The following is a 25,165-nucleotide window of genomic DNA, read 5'->3' as shown; positions in this document are numbered from 1 at the left end:
TGGTCTTATTCATTTTCTGTTGTGTTGCCATAGTGTCTTTCAACCATGGTCTTATTTGTTTTCCATCGTGTTGCCAGAGTGTCTTTCAACCATGATCTTATTTGTTTGATTTGTGATCTCATAGCATCTTTTAGCTATGGTCTTACTTGATAGAATCGTGATGCCATAACGTCTCTCAATCATGGTCTTACTTAATAGAATCGTGATGCCATAACGTCTTTCAGTCATAGTCTTACTCGATAGAATCGTGATGCCAAACATCTTTCAGTCATGGTCTTACTCGATAGAATCATGATGTCATAATGTCTTTCCGTCATGGTCTTACTCATTTCTGCTATGGTGCCATAGTATCTTTCAACTATGGTCTTATTTATCCTTCGGGATAGTGTCATAGTGTCTTTCAATTATGGTCTTATTTATTCTCTGGTATAGTGCCATAGTGTCTTTCAACTATGGTCTTAATCATTTTCCTTCAAGCCAATCAACTCAATTTATATATAACCAATTAGATATTAAATAATCAAAACCACAATTGATTGATTTAATCAAGTTACGAACTTACCTTGCTAAATTTCAGAAATATAAAAGTACAGGGGCTTTTTGGTAATTTTCTATTCTCCTTGATTTTCCAGTCGATCTTGTTATAAATTAATAATTTTATTCAATTTATTAATTTAGATAGTAAAAAAATTATTTTATGCATTTTAGTCATTTTTTACAGTTTTACAAAATTGCCCCTAACTTTTTAGTTTTATTCAATTTAGTCATTATGTTCTAATCATGCAAATAAACAAAATTTATTGACAATTCATGTCAATCGAATGTTCATAGTTTCCAATACAGCCCATATTTGCAACAATTTCATATCAAGTCATTTTATTTTTACTATTTCAACAATTTAATCCCTAATCATTAAATTCATCTAAAATCACTTAATACAATACTCATAAATAACAAATAATACTTCAAATTAATCATTTAACATCTAAAATCACAAAGATTCATCAATGAAAACATTCAAAATCTTTAACAATTTCAAAATTGAAGGTACGAGCTAATTGGATCTAGTTGCAACGATGTCAAAAATATAAAAATTATAAGAGATGAATTAAGAAATCATACCGTGCATGAGTAGATAAGAATAGCCGAAAGCTTAAAGGAAACTCCCGTGGAGCATTTGGTTCCAATTTAGAAGAAAGATGATGAATATTCACTTATGTTTTATTTTATTATGTTTTCATTATTATAATTTTTTTTACTTTAAAAGTATGGGATAAAATGCAAAAGAATTACCAACCATCCGTCCCACTAAAAAAGAATGGTTTATTTGCTACAAATATCCTCCCACTTATGCTAACTATGCTGTTTAATCATTAAAATTCAATAGAAATTAGGTTTTACATCTTTTATGATTTAGTCCTTTTTAATTAATTAACTATTTAAACATTAAAATTTCTTAACAAAACTTTAATACAACTTTAATAACACTCCGTAAATATTTATAAAAATATTTACGGCACAGTTTATAGAAATGAGGTTTTGATACCTCATTTTCTAAAACTACTTGACTTTAGGGTCTCACCACTTGAACCTAATTAATCATTCATAGAACATAAATTATCATATTAAAAATCTTTTTAAAATGATATTTGACTCGTAAATATTAAATAATAATAATTACAAACTTGCTCGTCGAATTTGTAGCCCTGAAACCATTATTTCTGACACCGCTAAAAAACAGGTTGTTACAAGAATGATCCATGGCTTAATGAGGGCAATCGAGGATGAAAGTGTTGTTGCAAAGTCATTTTAAATTAGACTTCGTTTAAAATAACATAAAATATTATAAAAATAAAGATTAACTTGTAAAATATAAAGTTTTCATAATTTAAAATTCATATTTATGATTTATCAAATAATCTCATTATATTCAACACTTAAGTTGTGTTTGTTTCACTAAAAACAATTTTTGGAAAATGATTTTTAAAAAATAGAATGATTTTTTAGAAAAGTTGATATTTTCTAGTGTTTGGATGATTTTGTGTAAAATAATTTTCATTGTTTGATAATTTTTTCTTAAATCTTTTTTTAAAAGTTGTTCTTATTAAAACAAACACAACATAAATATATTTGTTACAGAATATTATAGCAGCGTTTCCTTTTGACAATAGAAAATTATTTTATAATAAAATAATATTTGATAATAATTAATATGATATACAAACTTAATAATAAACAAATGTCTAATTAAAACTTAATTTAAATTACATATATGACAATAGATAAAAACACATTTAGATTGGAATGGATAAAAAATAATATTTGACATTGTTTATAAAAAGTAATATTTGATAATTTAAAATATAGACCATTTATTTATTATAAATTATAATTTTCGTAATTTTATTTTATTTCAATTTGCCAGCAACCAATGCCATGCGGAGCAACCACTAGCAAACGTTCAAATATTGACTTTTATACCTTACTAATATATAAAGAAATAATTTATTACCGAAATACGACAGTTAAGAAATTAGTTACCAAAATAGGCAGATTGCACAGTAATTAGTTGGTGCTGCTTAACCAATCGACAACACTACGTCCATTTTCACCTAATCATTATAAAATCATTAGTTTTAAAAAATAATAATAATTTTTTGGTGTCTCCATTATATCAGGTGGCACCAATATATATTTTTGACAAAATACCCTTATTTCTTTGGGTGTACCGGAGAAAAATATTTTAATGGTGCCATCGGCGTGTCAAGTGACACCGGTGGGTTTTAAATTTTTTTTAAATTTAATCAAAAATTGTCTTAAAAAAAGGAAAAGAAAAGGCTGGAAAGTAAAAAGAAAAAGTTGAGGAGCCCGCGTCCACCGCCGTCGTTCTCTTACACCAGTGTCGTTAATGGGCCTGCTAAATCTTTGCATGGTTTTGCCGCCAACGACAATGATGAATTTGTCGATGATTTTCAGTTCCAAGACCATGTTTCAGATTATTTAGTCGGCAGTGGTGGGGGATACACCGATTCAACTTTGTATCGTCGGAGTTTCTCAGTTCCCAAACTGTGTTTTACCTGTGAAGATGAAAATAAAAGATTACATTTGTTGAGGTTTCCTTTTCTGTTTAAAGAAGGAAGGGCGATAATGGTACATGAAGTATAAAAGAATATCGCCCTTCCTTCTATAAACAAAAAATAAAACTTTAACAAATATAATCTTTCATTCTCATCTTTACCGGTAAAACACATTTCGGGAACCGAGAAACTCCAACGATGCAAAGTTGAATCGGCGTATCCCCCACCACTGCAAGCCAAATAATTTGAAACATGGTCTTGGAACTGAAAATCATTGACAAATCCACCATTGTCAGTGACGGCAACACCATGCAAAGATTTAGTAGACCCATTAACGACACCAACGTAAGAGAACAGCAGCAAAAGATACGTGCTCCCCAACTTTTTTTTACTTTCTAGCTTCTTTTTTTTTCCTTTTTCAGACATCTTTTGATCAACTTAAAAAAATTTAAAACCCACCGGTGCAACCTAACACACCAGCGATACCATTAAATTTTTTTTCTCCAGAATACCCAAAGAAATACAGGTATTTTATTTAAAAAAATACATACCAACGTCGCCTAACACAATGGCAACACAAAAAAATTATTTTTTTTATAAAAAAACTAATGATTTTATAGGGGAAGTGGGGATGGTGCTGCCGATTTATCAAACCACATCAGCTAGTTATTATGCAATATGCCTATTTCATAATTAATTTCTAGGTTGTTCTATTTTGCTAATAAACTATTTGTATTTATATTATTAGGGTAAGATTGTTCAGCCCTTTAAACCAACGGCTTTTAAGCCGCTGAATGTTCTAAAATGAGAAACATGATTTTCAGTCTCAATCAAGCAAGTGAATTTTACTGTCTTCCTCAACAAACTTCTATGAATTAGCAGATACCATTAACGCACGCGTGTATTTACTAGTCCTCAAGCCCTGCTAAATCTAGCAGCTAATGCAAAATTTGTAAAAGAAAAACAGCGGCTCTAGGTACCTTTCCGCTTTTTTTTCTTCCCAAGGAATAATTAAAACCTTTATACGGTAGCTATATGATGTAAACTTTGATGCCTTGTCACGTGAAAATTCACTTTCGTATTTCTCTACACTCAATCTCTTTGCTTTAAGGCTTTTTTTTCTAAAAATGACCTAATTTTTTAATTATTTATAAAAATAGCCCATCTTTTCAAGTAAGTACTTAAATGATCTGAAATGAAAAGTGGAAATAGGTGGTGCCTATAAGATTGGCATCACCACCCTGCCACATCAATCAATGATTGACTCGGTTGCTTAAAAAGTTATTCTTTTAGGTGATGCCAATGTATTTAATGTTACCAGTATAAATACCCCCTCCAATACCTATATTTCATGAGAGAGAATTTTTTTTGTGGTGATGCCAATTAGATTGGCATCACCCAACCCACTTTTTTTTGGGGTGCCAATTAGATCAGTGTCACCCATGGCAGCCCCCAGTATCTTTTTATTTTTATTTTTTTGGTGTCACCTCATGTGAAAATAAAATTTTCAAAACAAGTCTTTATATAGACCTCAAGTCTTATTTCCTTTTTTTTAAGTGATGTGAGATATGAATCTATATATATTCATAATTCATTTGCAGTTTGTTCCTAGATAATGTAAGATTATTTATTCTTATAACTAACAACATAAAATTAAAGGTTACACTTCATTTTTAAAAATTAAAGACAAAACATTATACAGCATTAAACTCTAACAAAATAAAAAAATTATAGACTCTTATACAAATATTATCGATGTAAAAATAAAAAGACAAACTTACACATATAGCAACACATAATATTTTATATATGGATATTAAAGTGTAAAATTAATAGAGATAATATAGTGACGCATGTTTTAGTTTTTATTTTTGAATATGTTAAATATAGATTTTATTTTGTCAATAATTATATATTATTATATTAACCCGATATGTTTATTTTTACATTTCTCTATATTTCTAAAAGTAAAAAGTACATTAGTCAATAGATAATTTTATGTCAAAGAATTTGTACTATTACTTAATCTTCTATTAACACAATTTTAGATACAAACATGAAACAACTCTGCCTCTCTTCCTATAAAAAATAAAATAAAAGAATAATATAAATTTAGTGTCAAGTTCAGACTAAATCAACCAAGAAAATTACTTAAATAATTTTACATATTTACAAAATAATATTTTATTATAAGAATATTTTTATTTTTTTCTTATTTGTAAAAAAAAGATAAAAAGTTTGCAAGTGTAAATAATATTTTTAAATATAAATTAATACATGATTATAAAATGAAAAATAACACAATTACGGTACGAATATATAAAATTTTCATGATAAAAAAAATTATAAAATAAGTAACATGAATTATTTACCAGAATTACCCCAAAAATAATTTAAAGATAATAATTAGTTGTCTAATAACCAACCTCCTCAAATTATTATCTAAACAATCTCAAACAAAAGGATAGCATTTAAAGAAAACAAAATATATTTTGTTAGAATTTAATGTTGTACAAAGTTTTTTCTTTAATTTTTAAGAACTAAATGTAGCCTTTAATTTTATGTTGTTAGTTAAAAGAGTAAGCAATCCTACCTTGTCTAGGAACAAACTGCAAATGAGATTATGAGTTTATATACACTCATATCTCACATCGCTTAAGAAAATAAGGGAAATGAGAATTGAGGTTGTTGGGGATTGACCCGATTAAGCAATGAACAAGTAAAAATAGTAGAAGAAATTGAGAATTTGAATACACAAATTTAACGTAGAAAAATCCCTCTAAAGAGGGTAAAAAATCACGGGAAAAGATAATTTTACTATAATGGCAAAAGAACAAAGAGTACAAAAGATGGAGATAAAAACTAAACCCCGAAAACCCAAAAACAAAGAACCCTCAAAACGTAAACACAAAATTCTCTAAATGTGTTATGAGTTCTAATCTCTAATGGGTGTATTTTCTAAGGTTGTAAAAGAGTCGATTTATAGGCTAAATTCATAGGTCAAATAATAATAAAATAATCTAAACTAATCAGAGTTTGATTGAAACAAATAAACAGAGTTTAACTAGAAGATTATTTCTCAAATTTTACTAAAATATGAGTCATACTTAACAAATCTCCACCTTGACTCATATTTCCACAACGCCATCTTTGTCAAAGCCCGCCACGAGCCTATCTTGAACTATGCAGTGAATTAACTAGGTCGAATCTATGCTTAGAAACTGGAAGACTTCTAGCTTTTGACTTGTACATTGCTAAATCAAAACTAACCGGGTCTGATTTTCACGAACACAGTAAACTAACTTTTCAAAACTTGCATCCAAAAGAGAACTTCTCTTCAACAAAATGATCATACCTTTTTTCCCTCCTATGACCAACTTGCCTCCACTCTAAATGAGTTGACTTCGACTCCGTAACGAACGAGGGATGTCCGATTTCACTAGTCACTATAGAACCTTCCAGAATATAAAGATTGTCGGTCCTTTTAACTTTTAACAAAACGAGAGCTCCACAAGATACTTTAATATCTCTCGACTCGATGTTGATTTTGCATCCTTTCAAGTCTAAAATACTCAAGGAGATAAATCAGGTGCATACCTAACATCTGAGAGTGTCCTAATCGTCCCATCATGTATCCTAATTTTAACAGTACCAATACCAATTACCTTACTAGATGAATCGTTTCTCATGCGCACAACACCACATTCAACCGAACTATATGTGGAGAACCATTTTTTATTGAGACACATGTGAAAAGAACATCCCGAATCTAGGATCCACTCAAACGTAAACTGAACGTAAACTTGGAGTTATCGCTCGTTGACACTAACAAGAAATCATCACTACTTTCATCGGCTAAATTAGCACTAGCTACATCTTCCTCGTTACTTTCAACAGCTCTTTTATTTCGCAATTTATAACAATCTCTTTTGATGTGACCTAACTTTTTACAATCACTACACCTTTTGTCTCGTTTCTTTGATGCTACCAAAACGGAAGCTTGTCTATCTACTTTGCTATCCAAACCAAACTCATTGTCAAGTTTGTCTCTACTCAACAAATGACCCTTCACATCTTCAAACGAGAGTTTGTCTATATCATAAATCAAAGTCTCCTTGAAAGACTTGTATAAAGGAGGTAAAGAGCACAATAATAGCATAGTCTGATCTTCATCGTCAATCTGAACCTCAACGTTCTTTAAATCATTTAAAAGAGTAATGAATTGACTGATGTGATCTCTAAAAAGCTTACCTTCGTTCATGCAAAACGTAAATAAATGTTGTTTCAACACTAAATGGTTAGCCAGAGACTTAGTTGCATAAAGAGTTTTTAACATTTTCCACAAGTCGAATGAGGTTTTCTCCATCAATACCTCCTGCAATACCGTATTCGCGAGGCACAACTAAATTGTAGACAAGGCATTTTCATCAAGCTCTTCCCATTCTATTTTATTTAGATTCTCAAGCTTTTTCCCGATAACAACCTTTTCAAGCAGGTTTTAACTAGAATTGCCATCATCTGAACTTGCCATAGATTGAAATTTATCTCACCATCGAACTTATCAATTTCAAACCTTATTGCTTCCATCTCTAAACGGGCTAATCTATGAAAATTGAATTAGCTCTGATACCACTTGTTGAGGATCGACCCGATTAAGCAACGAACAAGTAAAAATAGCAGAAGAAATTGAGAAATTAAACGCACAAATTTAATGTGGAAAAACCCCTCCAAAGAGGATAAAAATCACGGGTAAAAATAATTTTACTATAATAGTAAAAGAACGAAGAGTACAAAAATGAAGATAAAAATTAAACCTCGAAAACCCAAAAAAAAGAACCCTTAAAACGTAAACACAAAATTCTCTAAATGTGTTATGAGTTCTAATCTCTAATGTGTGTATTTTCTAAGGTTGTAAAAGAGTATACTTACAGGATAAATTCATAAGTCAAATAATAATAAAATAATATAAACTAATCAGAGTTTAATTGAAACAAATAAATAAAGTTTAACTAGAAAATTATTTCTCAAATTTGACTGAAATATGAGTTATACTTAACAGATGTCTATATAAAAACTTGTTTTGTAAATTTTTTTTTCACATGAGGTGACGTAAAATAATAATAATAATAATAATAATATTATTATTATTATTATTATTATTATTATTTGGGGGTGACGCCAATCCAATTGGCACTACCAAAAAAGTGAATTAGGTGATGCCAATTTAATTGGCAGCACCCAAAATTTATTCCCTCCCACGAAATACAGATATTGGAGGGGTATTTATATTGGTGACGCCAAATACATTGGCATCACTCAAATGAATAATTTTTTAAGCAATCGGACCAATCATTGACTGACATGATAAGGTGATAAAGCCAAACTCTTTGGCACCACTCATGTTCACTATTCATTTCAAGTTATTTACATACTTCATTAGAAAGCTAGATACTTTTATAAATAATAATAAAAAAATCGAGTGACTTTTATAAAAAAAAATAGCCTTGCTTTAAATAACCCCTCATTGGCTCTCTGACTCACTTAAATTTTACATCTCCACTCTCTTATTTTCCTCGTTATTGCCAATGGTTAATTCACTTCACTTCATTTTCCTTTTTGTTTTTTTTGGATTTTCCATTCGTTCTATTAATACACTATTTCTTCATTAATTTAAATATTTTTTATTTTACTTTTGTTTTGACATGATTTAAGCAGCTTCAGACAAGAAGATCAATATCGGGATTTACGGAAATCACCCGATCTATTATTTTTATTATAATTTTAAATGCATTTAAATAATTTCACTACTAATTAAACATGAAAAATAAAAGATTAATGACAAATTTGGCCACTAATGTTTACATATTTTGTCAAAATAGTCCTAATTGTATTGTTGAGCTTTGTTCTTTTTTTCAAATTATTCTTTTTTAACAAATTTGACGAAATTACTGTTAAAAAAGTTAACAGAATGATGTGAAATCTTTAATGAGATAAAATTTATTACTTAGATAATCCAATAAAATAATTGCACATAAAAAATAACATAATTAATTCATGAAGCTAAAAAAATAGCTCTTAATTTAAATAAAATAAAAATAATTATCTAAAAAATTCAAAATGAATGCACACATTCAATATTTTCAGTTTGATTTATTAATTATCTTTTTGAAACCTCTAAGTAAATAAAAATATGCATTCATTTTGATTTTTTTAGATAATTATGTTTATTTTATTTAAATTAAGAGTTATTTTTTTAACTTCATGAATTATTTATTTATTTTATTATTTTTCACGTGTAATTATTTTATTTAGTTATATAAGTAATAAACTACATCCTATAAAATATTTCACATCATTCCGTTAACTTTTTTAACGGTACTTTCATCAAATTTGTTTACAGAAATTTTGATGGCTAAAAAAGATACAGAAATGTAAACGTTAGTCCAATTTTGTCATTAAGCCAAAAATAAAAATGTGTCAATATTTGGAAGAATCGAACGTTTGGTTGCTAGAGTTGCTCTTCAGAGGAACGATGTTAAACTTGTTACCGTCAATGATCCCTTTATTACGACAAATTACATGGCAATGGCTAATTAATCAACTGGCTAAAAGTTGTGTTTAAACTCTTAAATTAGGATTTTTTATAAAAAATAATTATTATTGGCCGGGAATATGTGACATACATGTTCAAATATGACAGCATTCACGGTCAGTGGAAGCATCACGATATAAAGGTAAAAGACTCCAAAACTCTTCTCTTCGATGAAAAACCAGTCATTGGTTTTGGAATTAGGTAAAAATAACCATTCCATCGACCAAAAAAGAAAATCTTATCTACTTTTATTTGTGTTTATTTTTAACTATTGTAAGCGATGGTTTAGGAATCTTGAAGACATTCCATGGTCAGAGACCGAAGATGAGTTCGTTGTTGAGTCAACCGGAGTGTTTACTGACAAGGTGATGGGCATCGAATCCACCAAATATAAATTCCTACAACAAAATAATACTAAATAGTATTATTGAGTAGTAGGGTCGATCCCACATAGATTATGATTCCTAATTTTCCTATTTTTGGTGACCAGATTTCTGAGTCTAGGCAGCTGTTGTGCCCTCGACTTGAATGTGCGGAGTTGTAATATAAATGAACAAAGGCAGGAAATTTAGTTGATATAGAGAACAAAATAAACAAATATAAAATAAAATAAAAATAGAATTATGTTTGTAAAATGAAATTAAGTGAATTAAATTAAATATATTTAACCTTAGCCTCATTCTCGGTACACTCTGAACTTAAACCGATCCTTAAAAAATGGATTTTCCTTTCCAAGCGATAAGTTGGTCATAGCATCAAGAACGTCTCAACCATAAATTCTTCCTTTTGTGGTTGATTCCGATACAACCTTCAAACCAACCGTTACCGATTATCTAACTGCGAAACACGCATTTGCAATTCAAGTCCGTAGCAACCTTGCATTCTAAAGAACCCAACTTGAATCAACGGCCTCAACCGCGTGGGTTGTTTAAATTCAATCACTATTCAGTCACTATCTCCCTTGATGAAATCTAACTGGCTTTTTCCATCTGAACATGCCAATTTGTTTGCGAGAATTCGAATACAGCACGGCCGACTCGACTTCTCAACTGTACGCCAAATAACTCCAATCCAATGCGCGCTTTTTGAATTGAAACTGAATTGACTTTAAGGAACGAATTTGTACTATCCATATATCGAAGAGATAGTGAATACCGTGTTGAAAAATTTTTAGTGCGAGTTCATACTCTCACGATTGTATTGTCGGAGTGATAATTGGACCAAAGCTAAAAGGGAACTAGTTGAGCATGAAATTAATCATGTTAGTTGGCGTATGGAAATGATTTTTAATGGAAATGGTGGTAAGTGGAAAGGGGAAGGGACTTGGGAAACAATTTAGCCAAAGTGTTGAAATGGAAGAAATAATGGTAGAATGTCAAAACCTCACTGACACAAAAATGGAGAAATGAAATGAATTATTTTTTTTCCCAAACTAAATGTGTACTCAAGCGTATCCCTCAAAGGCCACCAATACTAAGTATTTATACACATTCCTCATGCTATATTTAGCAATATTTCTCCTAAAAATATCAACTAAAAATAAAATTTAAACATTTATAGAATTTTGACAATTTTAAAAATCTAATTTTAACCGGTCAACCACTAATTCTTCAGTTTGGCCCTCCTCTTTGTTTTTCGTTCTAATTTAGCCCATTTTGTTTGGTTTTGAATTTTGACACTCGAATTTCGTCCCTAATAAGGAAAACACAAGTTTAGTAGCATCTTATTCAAAAAATAGCCAAAAATAAATACATTAAAAGCATAAAATTAACTTGCTATCAAATTCCCCCTACTTAGCCAATGCTTGTCCTCAAGCATGATGTGTACTCTATACCAAAAATCATTCGATAATCTTTTTCGAAATCAAATCTCCTTCCTTAGCCAAGCATAATGCAAACAATTAGATGAATCAAAAATAAGCAATTGCTAGGTTTAATCAATAAGCATTTTATAAAATTTCCAACATTATGTAAAATTCAACTACTTCACTAGACTTAGGCTTAATCAAACTTGTGGGACAATTGTGCTCAATATTTTTTTCTTTTTTTTCTTTTTTTCTCTATTTTTTTCCAACAAATTTGAGACATTGTCAAATCTTTTTACATGAAATGAGATGAAAACCCAAGCACTCACATCGGTTACTCAATTTGACATATCCCTAATCAGTTTATTTCTTATTTCTCAAGGCAGTTCGATTGGCGGAGTGTTACAAGTTTCTGTTCATCATTCAAATTTTTTTTATGCGAAATGAGATAACAACCCAAGCACCTCATTCCGGTTACTCAATTTGGTCACATTCCTGAATCTTCACTCTTAACTAAGCCATTAGTAGATTTTTATTTATTTATATAAGTGCTTTTATTAGGAAAGTTTAAAGAGCCACCAATCTTTATGAAGTGTTGACTTAGCCATAACATTTTTAACTCTACAAAATACTTGTCGATCAAAGTAAGCAATAGTTATTTATTAATTACCTAATTTATTTAAATAAACTAAGCATAGGAATTGGAAGTGCATTTTTTAAATGAATTAAGGAATAATCTTAATATAAGAATTAACATATGCACAGAAGAAATAGCATGACATGTCCTACGAACCCCCTACTTAGCCTTCATTGCCCTCAATGTGCAATTTTAAAACAATTATAGATAGAATGGTCAAGTGGACTCCTCGTATTAATTTGGCCTAGGGTGGTTTGGGCAGTTCGGGTTGGTTCTGATCAATTCGGTCTTGGGTGTATGTTTCAACAAATGGCAGTATTGAAATTTGACAAGGTGTGCCTATGCCACAAAAGAAATTCGATTCTGATTTATTTTTGGTTGAAAAAAGACAACCTCCACCATCGTTCCTGGAAAACAACATATTAAAATAGATTAAATAGAATCTTGTTGTTTTTACTTTTATTTTCAACATAAATTAAACTTAATTTGATATTAAATAAATTAAAATAAATATGGGTTGCCTCCCAAAAAGTACTTTTGTTTAACATAGTTAGCTCGACGACCTGAGTGTTATTCGTTGGTTATTCGAGAATTAATTCTTCTATTGCGTGCACTTAGAAGTTCTCATAGAAAGGTTTCAACCTTTTTTCATTGACCTTGAAGCATTTTCTGGATTTCTCCATCATTGGTGGATTGAAGTGTCTTTGAGCTTCTCCGTTCAGGCTCACATTTTCTTCTATCAGAATTCTATGCATACAGGTTGAAGGACTTAAACCTTTTACATCGGCAATCATCCATCTGATTGCCTCTTTGTAGTCCCTCAAGATTCGATCCAGTCTTGAAAGTTTACTAAACACTATCACTGGTAAAGCGTTCCCATTACCTAAGAAGGCGTACTTCAAATGTTCTGATAATGGTTTAAGTTCTAGTTCTGGAGCCTGCAAAATAGAAGGCAGGAGTTTAGTTTTAGAATGAGACAGTTCAAAATATTTATCTTGACTTCTAAGAACTTGTAAATTCTCCATAAGAATAACGGCTTCACAAATTAGCTATCCAGTTTATCCATAGTATCAAGGTCTAAATTCTAGCAAAACATAGTTTGTAACTCATCCTCTTCATGATATTCAAGATGTAATTTTGTTAGTGGTTCAATAATATCAACACTAGAAATATTTGACATTGTACTGGGTTGGCCCATCGCCTCATAAACATTGAATTTTACCACTTCCCTATCGAACTCCATGGTAAGTGTTCCATTTCGAACATCAATTTTTATATGTGTTGTCCTTAAAAATAGTCTTTCAAGTAATATATCAAAAGAATTTTTTAAGTTGTCATCTTCCATGTCGATGACTTAAAAGTTTGCAGGAAAAATTAGCTCATTTACCTTGACGAGTACATCTTCTAACACCCATTTTGGATACACACATGACCTACCTGCTAGTTAAATAATCACCCATGTTTCTTTCAAAAAACCCATGTTTAGTAATTTAAAAATAGATAAATGCATTACGTTAATAGACGCTCCTAAATCACACATGGCTTTCTTTATGCCAATATTACCTATTTTGCAAGATCTAGAAAATATACATTGGTCCTTACACTTGGGAGGGATTTTCCTTTGTAGAACTGCAGAGACATTTTCTCCTATATTTACCCACTCGTTACCTTGGAGTTTCTTCTTACTAGTGCACAATTCTTTTAAGAACTTCGCATAGTGTGGAACTTGTTTGATCGCATCAAGCAAGAGGATATTAATTTCTACCTTTCGAAACATCTCTAGGATCTCTTTCTCTTATCTTTCCCTTTTACACTAGACAAGCCTTCTAGGGAATTAGGGTGGTACCAAGAACGGTTTCAGAGGTGCTGAATTTGTGGGAGCTGTTGGTTCTTGTTTCTACTCTTCCCATTCGGTGTCGTGATCACGACATATGCCAGGTACTGATTCCAAAAACTGTTTCACTTTTTAAGGTCATAACACTTACATTTTGTCCTGGGTTCAGTTTAGTTTGAGATGGCAATTTCCCTTGGGTCTCCAAACAACCAACCGTAAGCGCAAGCTTACTTATTTGCTGACCTATTCTTGAAAGTGTGCTTCAACCTTTTGTTGGAACTTTTCAGTGCTAACAGCTAACCTCTCTACTATGGTTTCAAGAAATGACTTTAGGGGTTGATACTATTGAAGCGGAGGCGGTTTTGGTTGGTACGATTGGTTGTAACATTAATTGATCCATAACTTAGATTTGGGTGGTCCCTCCACCCTGCATTGTAAGTGTTCAAATATGGATCTTAACGCCTTTGAGGTGGCCTTGGGAAGATCCCAACGGCATCTACTTGTGTTGTTGTGTCCTCGTGTAAGATTGGACATGAATCTATCAAATGATCAAGCTCGACACAAATTTCGCACAACCGGGTTGGATTCGTTTTTACTGAAATCAAACTTTTAACTACATTAGTGAGCTCGTCAATTTTATCTACTATTGATAGAGTACTTAGCTCATGAACCCTTTTTGTGGATTTTATAGTTGGTTGAAACTGTTGGGAATTCGCAACCATGGTTGAAATTAATTCTCTCGCTCTTTAATGAGTCATGTTAACAAGTGCTCATCCACTAGCAGCATCAATCATTTTCATTTCCATAGGGAGTAACCCCTCATAGAAATATTGAAGAAGTGATTGTTCAGGTAGGCCATGTTGTGGGCAACTTGTACAACTTCTTGTTTCGCTCCCGGTAGTCATAGAGCTATTCAGTCTCCTTTTTTCAAATTCCAATAATAACCTTCCTTAATCCATCTTCCTAAGTTGCTAGAAAGAACCTGTCAAGAAATAAACAAGACATGTCAAAACATGTATTAACAGATCCTAGAGGTAAATAAAATAGTCATTCTCTAGTAGAGTCGAGTAACGAGAAAGGAAAAGCACAAAGTTTAATTTAATCTTCGGTCACTCCCTAAGGTTTCATGTTTGTGTAAACCATGTAAAATTCTTTAAGATGGGTATGAGAGTTCTTGTTTTTCAAACCACGAAAAGTGGGAAATAAATTAATTAGCTCGACTTTAATTCAAATGGTGTTTTTCCCATCGGATAAGTTATGCACAAAGGTTGTTGCTCATCCAGTTCTGTAGCAAGTTGTCTAATGGTTTGATTCACCATTTCTTTAGGTTCACTAAATGTATCATCTATTGCTTCTATGTAAGATAGAGTTTCATATTTTTCCTCTCTCAATTGCGGTTGTTTTCAGCGTCAAATAACTTCTTTTCATAGCATTCAAGCTAATTTATCGATTTTTGGTTCAAACTCTAAGGTTCCTAGTATTGACCTAGTCATAAGGAAAACAAACGAAAATTAGAAAAAAATTATTTCCAATCCCCAGCAATTGCGCCAAAATTTGGTAGGTGTTGAAACCACCAAATATAAATTCTTACAACAAAATAATACTAAATAGTAGTATAGAGTAGTAGGGTTGATCCTACTGGGACTGTGATTCCTAATTTTCCTATTTTTGGTGACCAGATTTCTAAGTCTAGGCAGTTGTCATGCCCCCGACTTGAATGTACGGAGCTGTAATATAAATGAACAAAATGGGGAATTTAGTTGATAAAGAGAAGAAAATAAACAAATATACAATAACATAAAATAAAATAAAAACAAAATTATGTTTGTAAAATGAAATTAAGTGAATTAAATTGGTAAATTAAATATATTTAAGCTTAGCCTCAGCCTTTGTACAGTCTGAACTTGAATCGATCCTTGAAAAAATAGATTTTCCCTTTCGAGCGATAAGTTGGTTATAGCAATCAAGAACGTCCCAGCCGTCAATTCTTCCTTTCGTGGTTGATTCCGGTACGACCTGCAAACCAACCCTTACCAATTATCTAACTGTAAAACACGCGTTCGCAATTCAAGACCCCGGCAGCCTTGCATTCTGAAGAATCCAACTCAAATCAACAACTTCAACTACTTGGGTCGTTTAAATCTGATCATTATCTCCCTTGACGGAATCTAACTAGCTTTTTCCACCTGAACACGCTAGTTTGTTCGCGAGAATTCGAATACAGCATGGCCAACTCAACTTTCTGACTATACGCCAAACAACTCAAATCGAATGCGCACTTTTTGAATTAAAACTGAATTGACTTTAAGGGACGAATTTGTACTATCCATACACCGAAGAGATAGCGAATACCATGTTGAAAAGTTTTTAGTGCAAGTTCATATCTCCTCATATAGAAATGATTTTTAATGGAAATGGTGGTAAGTGGAAAGGGAAAGGGACTTGGGAAAAAATTTAGCAAAAGTGTTGAAATGGAAGAAATAATGGCGGAATGCCAAAACTTTACTGACGCAGAAATGGAGAAAAGAAATGAATTATTTTTTCCCCAGACTAAATGTGTATTCAAGTGTGTCCCTCAAAGGCCACCAACACTAAGTATTTATACACAATACTCATGCTAAATTTAGCAAGATTTCTCCTAAAAAATATCAACTAAAAATCAAATTTAAACTATATATAGAATTTTGACAACTTCAAAAACCTGATTTTAACCGGTCAACCAATAATTCTTCAATTCTTCAATTCTTCAATTTGGCCCTCCTCTTTGCTTTTCATTCCAATTTATCCCATTTCATTTGATTTTGAATTTCGGCACTCGAATTTCATCCCTAATAAGGAAACCACAAGTTTAGTAACATCTTATTCAAAAATTAGCCAAAAATTAGGAAGAAACCGAACAACCAAAACAAAGCAAAGCACAACTGGTGTTCTTTCTCTCCTTATAACTCCTGTCAAAAATTTTGGCAAGCACAATAGCACAAAATATGTTCTCTAGCAACCTTAATCAACCACAAATCAATTAATGCAACCACAACAAAAATAAATAAATAGAGACACCAGTATTTTTACGTGGAAAACCCTCTAAATCAAGGGTAAAAACCACGGGATTTTAGAGTCCGATCAAAAGCTCCACTATCATCAAATGTTCAACTGCAAGATCACAATATCAAGCCTACAACAAGCATTCAACTCCAACAAGGCTAACAATATGTAATCTTTAGCAAAAGAGAGAAAAATAGGAGAACATCACCTAAAATACAGCTACTGAAAAACGGGTATTTCCGACACTACAAGGCTCGGATGAAAAATCTGACCGTACAAAGTCAAAAACACCTTATCGCATAGCTGTTTTCCAAAAATCAGCTTAATCAAACCACGGATGAACCTTCGATCGGAGAGTTGATCACGACTGCACCAAACTTGAAAAAAACTGATTTCTCCTCTCTTCTTTTTGACAGGCTTTAATCTCTCTGTTTTAAAATTTTATTTTGGCTCTCAATAAATGGCTGCCCACATCCACACGTAAAAGCCAAAAAGAATGGCTTTTTTCAAATCCAAAAAGGGTAATAAACATGTGGCAGAAGCTTTCCTTTTTGTAACCAAACAAAAGAAATAAACAACCCCTTTTAAGTTGGGTTGACCGGTGTAAGGGTTCCCCACATAGTGGGACCTACACCCAACAAATCTCCCCCTCCAATTATGTGGGAACGCCTCCATGTCGGAAGCCAAACAACATGCTCCAAACTTTCCTCTTGGTAAGGCCTTTGTCAACATATCAGCACCATTATCATTAGTGTGTATCTTCTCAAGCTCTAACAACTTAGCTTCAAGAACATCTCGTATCCAATGGTACCTCACATCAATATGCTTAGATCTAGCATGAAAAGTTGAGTTCTTACCAAGATGAATAGCACTCTGGATATCACAATACAGGACATACTTCTCCAAAGTAAAACCAAGCTCATGCACAAACTTCTTCATCCAAAGCATCTCCTTGCAGTCTTCGGTTGCTGCAATGAACTCTGATTCGGTGGTGGAAAATGCAACACACTTTAGAAATCTCGATTGCCATGCCACAGCTCCCCCTGCACAAGTGATCAAGTAACCTGAAGTAGATCTCCTCGAGTCAATGTCTCTGGCCATGTCTGAATTTGTATACCCAACAAGAACAGGTTTCTCATTGCCGAAACAAAGTTTCATGTTGGAAGTGCCATGAAGATATTTCATAATCCACTTCGTTGCATTCCAATGCTCTCTTCCTGGATTAGAAAGAAACCAACTAACTATACCAAAGGCATAAGCCAATCTGGTCTCGTGCAAACCATTGCATACATTAAACTACCCACGGCTGAAAAGTAAGGAATTTTCTGCATCTCTTCCTTCTCCTTTTCTGTGGAAGGACTATGTTTAACACTCAATCTGAAGTGCATAGTAAAGGGAGAATTCACCACTCTAGCTTTGTCCATACTAAACCTTTGAAGTACTTTCTCAATGTACCTCTCTTGTGATAACCATAATTTATTGGCCTTTCTATCACGTGTCAATCTTATGCCAAGAATTTGCTTTGTTGGCCCAAAATCATTCATTGCAAAGGATTTACTCAACTTTTGCTTCAACTTCTCAATTCTAGAAGTATTCTGACCAACAATAAGCATATCATCAACATAGAGTAAAAGAATTATAAAATCATTACCAAAGAATCTCTTAACAAACATTCAATGATCAGAAGTAGTCTTCCTGTAGCCTTGCTTCCCCATAACAGACTCAAACTTCTTGTACCATTGCCTTGGAGCTTGCTTCAAACCATACAAGCTCTTCTTCAATCTGCACACGTAGTCCTCTTTCCCTTGTGCAACAAGCCCTCTGGCTGCTCCATGTAAAGCTCTTCTTCCAAGTCACCATGAAGAAAAGTAGTTTTTACATCCATTTGTTCAACCTCTAAGTCATAACAAGCTACCAAACTCAGTATAGTTCTGATAGAGGACATCCTCACAACTGGAGAAAATATTTCTTCAAAATCAACCCCCTTTTTCTAAGTATAACCCTTGACGACCAATCTAGCCTTGTATCATGGAGATAAAGACTTTTCTTCTTGCTTCAACCAGTAAACCCACCGATTCCTCAAAGCTCTTTTGCTCTTAGGCAGTTTCACCAACTCAAAGGTATGGTTCTCATGCAAGGATTGAAGTTCATTTTTCATTGCTTCAACCCACTGATCTTTGCATTCACTCTCCATAGTCTCTTCATAATATTCAGGTTCTCCCCCGTCAGTCAAAAGAACATATTCATCAGAAGAATACCTAACAGAAGATCGTCGATCTCTAGAAGACCTTCGAAGTGGAACTGTTGGTGGAGCAAGAGGTGCTTGTTGATCATTCATAACATCATCCATGGGAGTATCAAAGTCACCTATATCCTGAGGGTCATCACTAATATCACCATGCACATCATCCTAGATAGGATCTGGTGAAGAGTCTAGGGGAACCAGATTCACATCGATCAAGTCACCACTATCTTGTGAATCCACTTTCTCCGTCTTATCAATGTCATCAATGGTCTGATCCTCAATAAAGACAACATCTATGCTTCTCACGAGTTTCTTCTGAACTGGATCATATAGTCTATAACCAAACTCATCATCTAGACCATAACCAATAAAAATACATTGTCGAGTCTTGGCATCCAACTTGGGTCTTTTATCATTTGGAACATGAACAAATGCTTTACAACCGAACACACGTAGATGATCATATGGCATGTCTTTACCAAGCCAAACTCTATCTAGCACATCACCTCGCAAAAGAACACTAGGAGACAGATTTATCACATGTGTCACTATATTCAAAGCTTCAGCCCAAAACGATCTTGGAAACTTTGCATCTGACAACAAACATCTGACCCTCTCAATCAATGTTCAGTTCATTCTTTCAGCTAACCCATTTAACTATAGAGCCTTTGGTGGTGTTCTCTGATGTCTGATTCACTGTCACAGACAATACTCATGAAATGACCTTGTGTACTCGCCACCATTATTAGTACAAATGGACTTCAATTTCTTCCCTGTTTCCCTTTCAACTGATGCTTGAAACTGTTTAAACACCTCAAAGACTTGATTTTTAGACTTCAAAGTGTAAACCCACGGCTTTCTTGAATAGTCATCAATGAAAGTCACAAAATAAAGTGCACCATCATGTGACCTTACTTTTATTGGACCACAAACATCTGAATGGACCAACTCTAGCAACTCTGATCTTCTATGAGGAGGACAGCTTCTAAACGAAACTCTTCTCTGCTTTCCTGCTAGACAATGAGCACAATTCTTCAGTGTAGCATTCTTCAAACCCGAAAGTTGATTCTTCCTTGCTAAACAGTTAAGCCCCTTCTCACTCATGTGACTGAGTCGTTTATGCCACAACTCAGTTGAGCTGTCATTCACTGTCACATCCACTGTCTCTCGAGAATTCAAAGCTTGCATCAAGTATAAATTTGAGCTCTTCTTTCCTCGAGCCACAACCAAGGAGCCTTTAGTCAGTTTCTACTGCCCCTCACTGAAGGTGTTACAGAATCCCTCATCATCAAGCTTTCCTGCAGAAATCAAATTCAAACGGATATCCGGTGCATGTCTGACATCCTTGAGAGTTAACTTTGTTCCATTATTACTCACCAAGCTAACATCTCCCATACCAATAACCGAAACCAAACTGTCATTACCCATCTTCAATACCCCAAAATCACTAGGAGTATAAGATGTGAAGAAATCCTTCCTCGACATGACATAAAGTGATACACCAGTATCAGTCACCCAACTAGTCTAGTCGCATATTAGGTTGACCAAATTCTCATCACAAATAACCAACAGATCTTCACGAGTAACAGTAGCAACACGCTCAGATTTTTCATCATAATTTCGATTATGTTTATCACCACCACATTTGTTCTCTTTCTTCCACTTGAATAAATATTTCTTGATATGGCCTTTCTTACCACAATAATGGCACTCAAGATTCTTGTATCTCAATCTTGACTTACTTCGGCTTTTATCTCTACCCTTTCCATCTTTGTCTCTGTTCCTCCCCTTGTTCTCGATAACCAACACATCGGACTACAATGTAGAACCATGAGATCTTCTTCTAACCTCTTCATTCAACATACCACTCTTAGCCAAATCTAAAGTAATAATACCCTGTAGGGCAGAATTAATGAGCGAGCCCCGAAAGGTCTCCCAATAGTCTAATAGAGTAACAAGTAGCCAAAGCCCTAAAATCTCGTCATCAAATTTGACACCCATACCAAGCAACTGATTCATCACACTCTGAAATTCACTAACATGGTCAGCTATAGACGTTCCTTCTTTGTATTTCAACGCCATCATTTTCTTTAGCAAAAACAACTTGTTATTGCCCGACCTCGAAGCATACAAGCTTTCAAGCTTCTCCCATAATGTTCGAGCATGTGTCTCCTGATCAATGTAGTTGTAAACATTTTCTTCAATAAATTGCCGAATAAAGCCATACACTTGTTGATGCTCAAATTCCCATTCTTCATCACTTTTCGAATCGGGTTTTTGAGTAGCAAAGACCGAAAGATGCAAAGCCTTCACAAACAACAAGTCCTTCATTTTATTCCGCCAAAGTTGATAATTTGTGTCATTCAACACAATCATCTTGCTCGTATTGATTTCCATAATTATCTGACACAATAACCGAGCTCTGATTCCAGTTTGTTGGGAAGAAAATGAATAATCGAAACAAAGTAAAGCACAACTGGTGTTCTTTCTCTCCTTATAACTCCTGTAAAAAATTATGGCAAGCACAATAGCACAAAATATGTTCTTTAGCAACCTTACTCAACCACAAATCAACCAATGCAACCACAACAAAAATAAATAAATAGACACTGGTATTTTTACGTGGAAAACCCCTCTAAATCAAGGGTAAAAATCACGGGACTTTAGATTCCGATCAAAAGCTCCACTATCATCAAATGTTCAACTACAAGATCACAATATCAAGCCTACAACAAGCATTCAACTCCAACAAGGCTAACAATATGTAATCTTTAGCAAAAGAGAGAAAAATGAAAGAAAATCACCAAAAATGCAGCTACTAAAAAACGGGTATTTCCGACGCTACAAGGCTCGAATGAAAAATCCAAATGTACAAAGTCAAGAACACATTATCGCCTAGCTGCTGTCCAAAAATCAGCTCAATTGAACCACGGATGGACCTTCGATCGAAGATTGATCACTGCTGCACCAAACTTGAAAAAAATTGATTTCTCCTCTATTTTTTTGACAGCCTTTAATCTCTCTATTTTAAAATTTGGTTTTGGCTCTCAATAAATGGCTGCCCACATCCATATGTAAAAGCCAAAAAGAATGGTTTTTTGTCAAATCCAAAAAGGGTAATAAATATGTGGCAGAAACTTTCCTTTTTGTAACCAAACAAAAGAAATAAACAACCCCTTTTAAGTTGGGTTGACCGGAGTAAGGGTTCCCTACATAGCGCGACCCACACCCAACAAGTGTTGAAATGGAAGAAATAATGGCAGAATACCAAAACTTTACTGACGCAGAAATGGAGAAAAGAAATGAACTATTTTTTCCTCAGATTAAATGTGTATTAAAGTGTGTCCCTCAAAAGGCCACCAACACTAAGTATTTATACACAATACTCATGCTAAATTTAGCAAGATTTCTCCTAAAGAATATAAACTAAAAATCAAATTTAAACTATATATAAAATTTTGACAATTTCAAAAACTTGATTTTAACCGGTCAACCAATAATTCTTCAATTCTTCAATTCTTCAATTTGGCCCTCCTCTTTGCTTTTCATTCCAATTTAGCCCATTTTATTTGATTTTGAATTTCGGCACTCGAATTTCATCCCTAATAAGGAAAACACAAGTTTAGTAGCATCTTATTCAAAAATTAGCCAAAAATAAATATACTAAAAACACGAAATGAACTTGCTATCACAAGGACAAGGTTGCTGCTCACTTGAAGGTTCCTTTCTTGGAAAACAATTGTCGGATTTTTTGTATTTGTTCTTAGTATGTAAGTAGATGGAAGCTTGATCGGAATATTTTTTATTGTTGGTGTTTGTTCTCAGGGTGGTGATAAGAAGGTTGTGATCTCTGCTCCAAGCAAATGTTTGTAGTGGGTGTAAACGAGAAGGATTACAAGGTTGTGATCTCTGCTCCAAGCAAATGTTTGTAGTGGGTGTGAACGAGAAGGATTACAAGCCAGAGCTCGACATTGTTTCCAATGCAAGTTGCACTACTTGCTCCCCTTGCCAAGGTTATCCATGATAAATTTGGGATTGTTGAGGGTGTCATGACTACGGTTCGTTCCATCATTGTTAACTTTTTTTTATTTAACTCTGGCTTTTAGGGCTCTTTTGAAATGGATTAATGCCAGATTTTACAAAAAAAATTATTTTGCCTTCAGCCACAGAAAAGACTGTTGATGGCCCATCAATGAAGGATTGGAGAGGTGGTAGAGCTGCTTCCTTCTACATCATTTCAGCAGCATCAGTGCTGCCAAGGTATTTGTTCAATTCTTTAAGTATCGCTGCCTTGAATCCATTTACAATCCTTCAAGTTGCTTGGAAATCTTTGTAAACTTGAACATGTTGTGTTTAATCCTCAAAAGTGAATCCGAGTAATATTGATTGATTCTTTCTTATTCTGCAATAGTTGTGGAAGTTGGTAAGATAGTTTAGCAGATTCAGCAGTTCAACTTCAATTCAATCTAATACGTGTGTTCATTGTGAATAAATGGGTTGTTGGAAAGGTTCTTCCTGCCCTCAATGGTAAATTGACTGGAATGGCTTTCCGAGTTCCTACAGTCGATGTATCAGTTGTGGACCTCACTGTTCGACTTGAGAAGTCTGCATCTTATGACGAGATCAAAGCAGCTATTAAGTTCCCAAATAATCCTTCTTGAGGACTTGATCATTGTCTTAATGGTATGATTATTTGATTTCTCACCAACTATCTGACGGTATCTGGGAAGAATGTGAGGGCAAGCTTAAGGGGTTACATTGAAGAAGACGTGGTCTCAACAGACTTTGTTGCTGACAGCAGGCAAGTAAAAACGATTTTGTTGTTATTATGTTATTAGACAGGCATTTCCATTTTGGTACCGGCTGTACCAATGGTTCCATTTGGGTGTAAATTCTGATTGGTGCTGGTTATATTATTGCATTCAGGTTAATTTTGTTCGTACAAGATTAAACTTTAAATTATATATTTTGAATTTGTTGAATTATGGATTATTATATTTTTAGAATAGGGTCAATCATGCCATTGATTCAGTGGTAGATTCGTGTGGGTTTCAAGTTTTCATGGTTTAATCATTATCTTTGTAAATCTTTTTTCTCAAGTATGAGACGTTTAATTTATGAAATAATATTTTTACTCATTTAAGTATTTGATAGCTGTAACTATTTTTTATACATACATCAAATGATTTTATTTTTTTAAATAACAACAAATCTGAAATAGACTTATACGTTCCAGTATCAATAGCGACTGTTTGATCTTACGTGGTTTAATCAGGTCGAGCATATTTGATGCTAAAGCCGGTACTGCTCTAAGCAAGAACTTTGTGAAACTAGTCAGCTGGTACGACAACGAATGGGGTTACAGGTAATGAAGCTCAAGTCTCTTGTTTCATTTTTCTTTGCTCCATGTTTTGTTTTGCAGTTCTCGAGTGATTGACTTGATAGTTCACATGGCGTCCACCCAAGCTTGTCGAAGTTAAAGCTGAAAGGATTGAACCGTATCTTGGCTGCTTCCATTTCTGCGTTTTAACTTGTTTTGCCCTTTTTCCAACCAAAATTTCCGGTTTATAATAGTAATGAACTAAATGCTGCCCATACATCAATGAAATTCTGTTGTTGCTTTTCGTGTTTCAGCATTTGCCCACTTTGCCTTTTGACTTGGGAAAAATATTCTTTAAAATTGATAGAATAGAAAAATAGAAAGAGGTAAAATATAATTTTTGTTAGTGTTTGATGGAAAAATGTAAAAAAAGAATAAGTATTCATTACTCGGAAAAGTAAATATATAATTGAGAAATCGAGTTGAATCGGTAATTCGGTTCAACTCGGTTTTGTTTAAATAATGTCATTGAATCATATCAATTTAGTTTGATTTTGGTTTATTTCATTAGACTTTAAAAATATTTAAAATACCTGATAATTTTTTTTTAACAT

At 33.3% G+C, this 25,165-nt stretch overlaps 1 pseudogene; it reads left to right on the top strand.

The window, feature by feature from the left end:
• Nucleotides 1-3,329: 3,329 nt before the first annotated feature.
• Nucleotides 3,330-24,711, top strand: LOC107917467 (glyceraldehyde-3-phosphate dehydrogenase, cytosolic-like; annotated as a pseudogene).
• Nucleotides 24,712-25,165: the final 454 nt, after the last annotated feature.

Source organism: Gossypium hirsutum, chromosome A01, assembly GCF_007990345.1.
Source record: "Gossypium hirsutum isolate 1008001.06 chromosome A01, Gossypium_hirsutum_v2.1, whole genome shotgun sequence".
Classification (NCBI taxonomy): domain Eukaryota; kingdom Viridiplantae; phylum Streptophyta; class Magnoliopsida; order Malvales; family Malvaceae; genus Gossypium; species Gossypium hirsutum.
The sequence above is the reverse complement of the archived record's forward strand: the minus strand, read 5'-3'. Positions and strand labels throughout refer to the sequence as shown.